This window comes from Lygodium microphyllum, chromosome 28 (genome assembly GCF_053477565.2).
Source record: "Lygodium microphyllum isolate KBCC chromosome 28, Lygodium_microphyllum_v1.1.10, whole genome shotgun sequence".
In the NCBI taxonomy this organism is placed as follows: Eukaryota; Viridiplantae; Streptophyta; class Polypodiopsida; order Schizaeales; family Lygodiaceae; genus Lygodium; species Lygodium microphyllum.
The window spans coordinates 36,243,097-36,251,364 of NC_141162.1; positions in this window are offsets into that span (position 1 = coordinate 36,243,097).

Below are 8,268 nucleotides of genomic sequence, written 5' to 3' on the forward strand. Positions count from 1 at the left end.
GATATCTTCCAATTTAGCCAATTTTACGTGTAGATCTCTCGTATTATTTACAAGCTCATCCAATTTAACCAATTTTATATTAAACCTTTCATGTGTGGTGAAACCCATGCAAATATATATTGAAACTCCATGTACAACTTTATCAAGTCTTACTTGAAGTCTTGTTCTACATAAATGCCTACTTTACTTGATTTGGACTCTTCTTCATCATTCATGTTGACTTCCTACACTTCATCCTCCAAGACTATTGTATAATTCCTCATGGTATTCATACCTCTACTTAGCCTGAATGATAGTTCTCTGTCCTTCTTCATACTAAACACCTAAATTGTCCATAAGCTAAAATTCCTCAGCATCTTTATAAAATCTTTAAATATTTTATTTACTTTTGTCCAAGAACTTTCTTGAACTTTAGGCTGCTCCTGCCTTGCCAAAAGCTCTTCAGGATGTTGGCTCAACCAGTCATAAACTACAATTTGAACAATTTGTTGTTTAGAAACTTCATTTGCAATGATGTTGGGCTACACCTGGTACCCCTGAATAATGCTATCCATGTTTATTTCAAAAATTGGTACTGCTAAAGGGTCTACCTAAATAAAAATACTCCTCCTTATCATCCTCAACTTCATCCACCAAATTGATTGTTTGTGCCACCACTGGTTTAGACTTATTCTTTAGGATGAATTTACTTAATATGGATAGTTTGATATCCGTTAAACCTTGGGAAATACGTACATAGTGAATACTCTAATGCTACCTCAACTTTGCTAATTTGAACCATGGTCTTACTCCCAATAATTATCCAAATGACTCATTCACAATCATAACCTCTCAAACAAAAACAAACAGATCAAAAGAGAAGCAAAACAGACCCATCAGAACCAAACAAACACACCACAGAACCAAATACCACATCATAACTTGATCAAAAACCATCATGAGCTCCTCAAACGTAAACCCATTCCAAAACACTTCCAAACCATCCTAAAACCAATCAATTAACCACAAAATTAAAAAAATCACCCAAAATCTAATTTTAAAAATACAATCATTTCAACACTAAACATTATTATAATACAACAAGTGGGAGCAAAGGTCTCATCACATTTAATGGCCTTTTGTTGAGCATAATCCTTTGCTACAATTTGAATTGTATAGCAATCAATACTCTTAGCCTTCAACTTGTAAACCCACTTAATATCAATGGCCCTTTTGCTAAGAGGCAAGTCACATATGAACCAAGTACTATTTTTAACAATAGTGTCATATTAATAACAATCCAAATTTTAAAAATGTTTGCCTTTATAAAAGAAATAGTTTCATCCCCATCACACAGAATAGAAACAACCAATGCATAACAAATTGATGGATAAGAGGCATTGTGAGAGAAAAAATGAGTATGATTAGACAAAGATGCATCCAATTTAATGGTATGCAATGTTTGCATTATTTGTTTTGGCATTGTCCTAGACTACTCAATCTCTATTCTCTCATCAAGAGGTAGATCATTCATATCTACATTTGGAATGAGTTGACATGCAGAATCATAGGAAACCTGCATAAGTTGAGAAGTTGCCTCATTTGGTGCTACATGTGAAAATGCACCATTGAAAAGAGAAGGCAATGTTTCATAGGTGTCTTGTAAACATGCATCTCTCTATGGATGGTACACCTTATAACCTTTTATTTCACTAGAAAAGCATTTTACAGCCTTGTCATCTAACTTTTTGCATTGTTACATTAGTACTAAAGTATAATCTAGGTAACCAAAAACATACAAGTGAACAACATATGGCTTTTGTGCCATGCTAAGCCTCATACATAGTGATAGACTACAATGCTTTAGTGGGATACTTGTTAAATATATAAGCTACATACAAAACTATCTCAAGCCAAAACCTATGTGGAAAATCTTGAATTTTAATCAATTCTTACAAGAATAGCCTGCATTCTTGGATTTTCTGAATTTAACCTTAAACATTTCCCTTAGTCCTATGGTTTGAGACATGTTTTACCTTAGTCCTATGTTTTACCTTAGTCCTATACATCTGAGGGTTTGAGACATGTTTTACCTTAGTCCTATGTTTTTTATATATATTTGAATTATAAGTAGATCATTATAAATATGTGATAGAGCTTTTCTTGGTCATCATAAGATTGATGTAGTTCTTATTACCACGTTACTAATAACCTGCTTCTTTTTTTTGTAAATTAGGTACTTTTTATAATGATCATATGGTCTTCTTTATTCTTCTTAATTCACACTTGCATGAGATGGGTTGAAGATGTTTGGTCAAGGATAATCCCACTATGTCCAAAGGTTTGGCTTTGCTTGCATGGAGGCACCATGATGAAGAAGTGAATGGTTAGAAATTAAGAGAAGAGGGTCTCCTAGATATGTGATCACCTTGGTGGGGGGGGGGGGGGTATTGTTGTCCAAATTGGGGAGGATGATGTGTTGAAGATGTAGAGGGAGAGAGAGACACACGCACATTGAGTGAGGTCATCTTAGAGAGTAGAGTGCTCTCAATAGTTTTTCTTCATTATTTATTTAAGTAATCGATATAACTACAATAGAGTGAAAACCATAATGCTAACCTAACCATACTCCTAACAAGAGTTAGATCCCGACTCATTTATTAATGCACACATGACATTCGACTAGTTGGACAAGGAGTCAGATAAACGAGCTTGATTCCTCGCACTCCCCTCAAGCTCAAATAATCTATTGTATCCCAAATAGCAATCTAAAATGAGTAAACTTATATTTATCCAAGTGATTTTGTAACGATGTCTGCTACTTGGTCTTCTATCTTTCACATGGATAAGGTCTATCTTGCCTCCAAGTACCAATTCCCTGATGAAATGATAATACACTTCTATGTGCTCCAATCTAGCATGATGAACATGATTACTTGCTAGAAGCACACTCCTCATGTTGTCATTGTCACTAAATTGATTTGCTTATTACACATTTTCTATTTAATAAATTCATGTTAATAAATTAATGACTCACTTTTCTTTAAGTGTTGATGATGATCTAGCATGGCAATGAGACCATTTAGAGACCAATATTCCTAGTGCATCACTTAATGGGGTGTTCAAAGCACTGTGACGGGGATATCTGGTACAGGCAATACAAGTTATAAAGGGGGAAAGAAGTGTTTGCCAAGTGTAAGAGTGTACACGAGAAACAAGGAGTTACAGATAAATGAACATGGATTAAGTTCTAAGAAGAGCAAGTGCATTAGCATTGTGTATATGTATTTATGTGTGCATCCAAGGATGCCTGGGAACATTTACTTGTGTGTAATTAGCATTGCATTCATTTGGGGTCATCCTCTCCCTTACAAGTCAAGGTTTAAGGTATTTTCTTTCATTAAGAAAGACAAGAGAGACAATCCTCTCACTAAGAAAGATAAGAGACGTGATCCTTTCGAAGTGAGGAGAGAAGTAATTTTCTCTTTCTAAGGTCTAAAAAGACACAAACTTTTGTGTGGAAGTCAATCTTAAGGTTGAGGCCCAAGGCAATTTAATGAACTCTCCTTAAGGTTTTTGCATGGACCACAAGTTAAGAGTACAATTTGAGAAGCTATTCTTTTTAAAAAAAGACATGGTGAATCCATTTTTTAAATATCTCGAGATAAAATGACTATCTCTAAAAACAAGCCACGTGGGTTATCGAAAACAACGAGATCTACAACTTTCATGTTGGACGTTTTTTAATCCGAACAACACATAGAGAGATATCTCGAAATTAGTGATGTAGAGTGGAACAACCACATCTTGCATGAAGATCAAGTCAAGTCTCTCTCCAAGAAGAGAAGCTCTTGAAAGCCTATAAAAGAGGAGGCTCTCCTTGGGTGTGAGGGAGGTAAAAGGAAGCATCACTTTGCATGCATCCAAGAGGAGAAGAGAAGGTGCAAGTGCTGCAGAAGCTCTGCTAAAATCAAGCGCCAAGAGGAGAGCCCTACACATATTGTGTAGGAGAGAAGGAGACTCAAGAAGGATCAAAAGGTGCCAACTTCCAAGTTGTGCAAGTGTTAGTCGGTTATATACCGTGCAAGGAACCATGATCTTGTTTCCAAGATCTACAAGTAAGAACTAGCTTATGTGTAATGGAGGAGCTTGCTCCTTGTCAATAATATAACTCCATAAGGGGGGGGGACTGGCCCATCTTGCAGTCCCTAGTGTGTTGCCAATTTCTCTACCTCTCTCTCTCTCTACATCTTTCTTTTCTCTCATCTATTCTCCCTATGTGCCAACGTAATATTCTCCATATATATTTTAAGTATATAAGAAAGTCTAGCGTGTATCTCGGATCTTATAACAGTCATAGTATAGCTTGACTGGTTTATCCACATGTACTCTCAAGTCATCTAACATCTTATAACCAGCCAAGCCGCTTCATATGCAGCTAAGGTTTCACCTCTATATTTTGCTTCAATACTAGAGAAATCTACAATGGGTTACTTTTTAATGCTCCAACTAATCATGCTGGTACCAAGACCAAATGCATACCCACTTGTTGATCTTCTATCGTAAGCACATCCAAACCAATCCACATCATTATATATGTAAGCTCAAGAGGTTTACCATACTCATAAAACAGTCAGTAGCATAGTGTAGCCTTCACATACCTCATAATCCTTCTCATTGCACCTAAATGAGGTTTCCTTCCTTTGCATTAATTGATTTATCAACCCAACTGAATAACCGAGATCAGGTCTAGTGATGGTAAGATAAATCAAGCTACTTATAATCTATCTATACATGGTTACATTTTCAATATCATTTCCTATATCAACTGTCAACTTGACATTTTTCTCTAATGGACTATCCAGGGGCTTGCACTCCAACATACCATACTTTTCCAGTATTTTATGTGCATACTACTTTTGTAACATCTAGATTTATTAAGGTGTATGTATGGATTCAATGAGGTGTACGTATGACTTCAATACTAAGGAAAAATTTCAGCTCTCTAAGATCTTTTATTTGAAACTCTTTCTACATCATAGATTTAATATCATCAATCTCGTATGTATTATCACTTCTAATAAGCAAGTCATCTACATAAACCACCAAAATCACATAGCCTTACTTTATCTTCTTGGTAAACAAGCTATGATCAACTTTACCCATTTGAAAGCCAAGTCTCTGTAAGTACAAGCTGATTTTTCCATTCCATGCGCATGGTGCCTATTTAAATCCATGTTGTGTGTTCTTCAATCTGCAAACATAAGACAAATATTTAGGATGTACATTTCCTTCCAGCTGATACATGTAGACTTCTTCCATCAAATCACCGTTGAAAAATGCATTCTTTATGTCTATTTGATATAAGTTCCAACCTCTGGATGCAATCGATGCAATAACTATACATAAATTTTCCATCTTTGCAATAGGACTAAATGTCTCATTATAGTCCAACCCATACTGTTGAGCATAACCCTTCACAATTAACCTAGGCTTTTATCTTTCAAGTGAGCCATCTAATTTGCATTTGACTTTGTAGACCCAGTTTCATCCAATAAACATCTTGCCTTTAGGTAGCTTGACTAAATCCCAAGTTCCATTTTTCAACAAAGCATAATACTCTTCATCCATTGCTTTGCATCGATTCTCATCTTTGACTACTTCTACAAACAACATGGTTTCTTTGTAACTCAATACCTTTGTAATGTATACATAGTGTTTAGCTGAGTATCCACTATAAATAAATCTACCTATAGGTTTTTTGTCTCTCTGTGATCTTCATAGCTATGGTGCACTATGAGACTCCGCTCTCTCATGAGGTGATACATACCTCTACTTGACATCAGGTGTAACAACTGTAGAAAATCCAAATTCACTATCCAAGCTATCAATGGAATCATATCCCAATGTCAATGGACCTATGACATCATCAAATGCCTTCTATTTTCATTTATCCTTGTCCAATCCACCCTCATTAACATATCCATGTCAGTGGAACAGGAACCATGAATGCATAATCATCCTTTCCAAGGACTCACACTAGTAGATACATCATGTGTAGGTCCACTAGCAATAGTAGTGTCTTGTACCCCATTTTCAACATATGTACTTTTTGAAGTACCATCATGAAATGTTACTTGCTTAGAATCATACCATGATGCTAGCTCATCAAATACCACATCACAGCTAATCAAAGTCCTATGAGTAGACAGATCATAACACTTATAACCTTTCCATTCCTGTGAGTAACCAATAAAGACAAACTTAATTGCTTTTAGATCAAGCTTTTTGCATTTCTCATCATGTATATGCACATATGCAATGCTACACAAACACTTTCAAGTGTCTAATGTCAAGCTTATAACTATAAAGCTACTCATATGGTGTCTTCTCATGTATGCCAGTTGTGGATGTTTGATTCCTGACATAAACATCAGTATAACAATTGTTTTAACCCAATAAGAAAGAGGCATATTTTTCTCATTTAGCATTGCCCTGACTGCTTTTGTAATGGCCTTATTTTTCCTTTCAGCCACTCCATTTTTTTGAGGAGTATAGTTGCATGTCAATAGTCTTCTAATTCCATGCTTAATCAACTCCTTTGACACATATTCACCGCCACCATCAATCGTAGGCATGAGATATAGCAATTGAACTCTTTCTCTACATGTCGTTTAATATCCATAAAGCTATCAAGAATCTCATCTTCATGCTTTAGATAATGTATACCCAAGTATACTTGCTAAAATCATCCACAAAGGTCACATGATACTACCTAGACCTTCCAAGAGATTCATTATGAGCAGGTCCCCATACATCCAAGTGAACAAGCTATAAAGGTCTACTATTGTTCCATGTATGTCGGCAAACAAATGAAAACTGGGCTCTTTTCCCAAATTGACAGGCTAAATATATCTATCCCAAATCAACATATTTGAACCTGAGCAATCTTGAAACAATATCTTTTTGCTACATATTTTTCAGCCTTTGTATATTTATGTGTCCAATGTGTTTATACAAGATATTTATGTCTCTGGAACTTGCATCATCATGAGTAAACATTATGGCTTTCAGCTCAAGAATATTTGCATCCAAAGCAAACATTCTTCCATGTCTTTTTCCCTTTGCAATCAACTTGTAATCTCTGACATATTCCTCTATAAAACAACCATATTTGTAAAATCGTACCTATAGGTTTTGTTCAGCCATCTAGCCAACAAATAATAATTTTTTTGTGATTGACAGAACATGCAAAACATCATAAAAATTCTTCTTCTTACCATCAAGCATAACCAATGAAACAACTCTTGTATGAACTATGACATGCTGAGTGTCATCTCATGTGCATACATAGCCATTTGTTCCTACTTTCATTTTATCAATCCACTCGCCATGTGGTATCATATGGTTTGATGCTTTTGAATCAATATACCATATGTCATTTGACTTTTCTTTGCTAAGTAGCCTTGTTCCGTACATAAGTCATAGCAAATAACCTATCACCACTCTCATGATCTACATGACTGGATGAGGCATACCAACCCTACTGCCTGCCTCTTTGATTTTCTTGCTTCTTCCAACATTCTTTAGCAATGTGTCCATACTTCCAAAAGTAGTGTTAGTCCTTATCCTCATTTGCATTGTCATGAATAGGATGTGAACTACTTGGATCCCTTGCCTCTAGAGTTGGATCTCCCCCTCGCTCAAAAGTATTCACCACCTCTAGTAGTATGTCCTTTATTTTGCATATTCTAATATGCATTTTGTCAACCATGAAAGGATCCCATGCCACATCTACCACAGCCTCTCTTATTTCAATAAAATATTGCATCTTTACCTTTCAAGCTACTTGAGATAGTAGCTAAACCTAGCTTAACCTCTTTTGAATGACGTATTCAGGTCCAAGGCCATTCAAGGTCACTATAACCAAATCCTCATCCTCTACTTCAGTTTCGATAGTTTCCAACTGATCAACAATGGTTTTTATTTGTGTTACATACGCTTGAATGGAGTGTCCTTTCATATCCATGGTATTGAACTTCTTTTTATTTGTGTTACATACGCTTGAATGGAGTGTCCTTTCATATCCATGGTATTGAACTTCTTTTTCAACTATAATTTCCATGCACTAGTAGTAGTACCATAATATCTCATCAGGAAATACATGCATCTTTTGGTGTCTTGATGTTAATAATCTGCATTACCCTCGCATTTGAAATACACAATGAGAGCCAATGCAAGACTCTATGAGCTCTTTCTAGCCAAGCACAATGTGCTCTTAGCTATTCA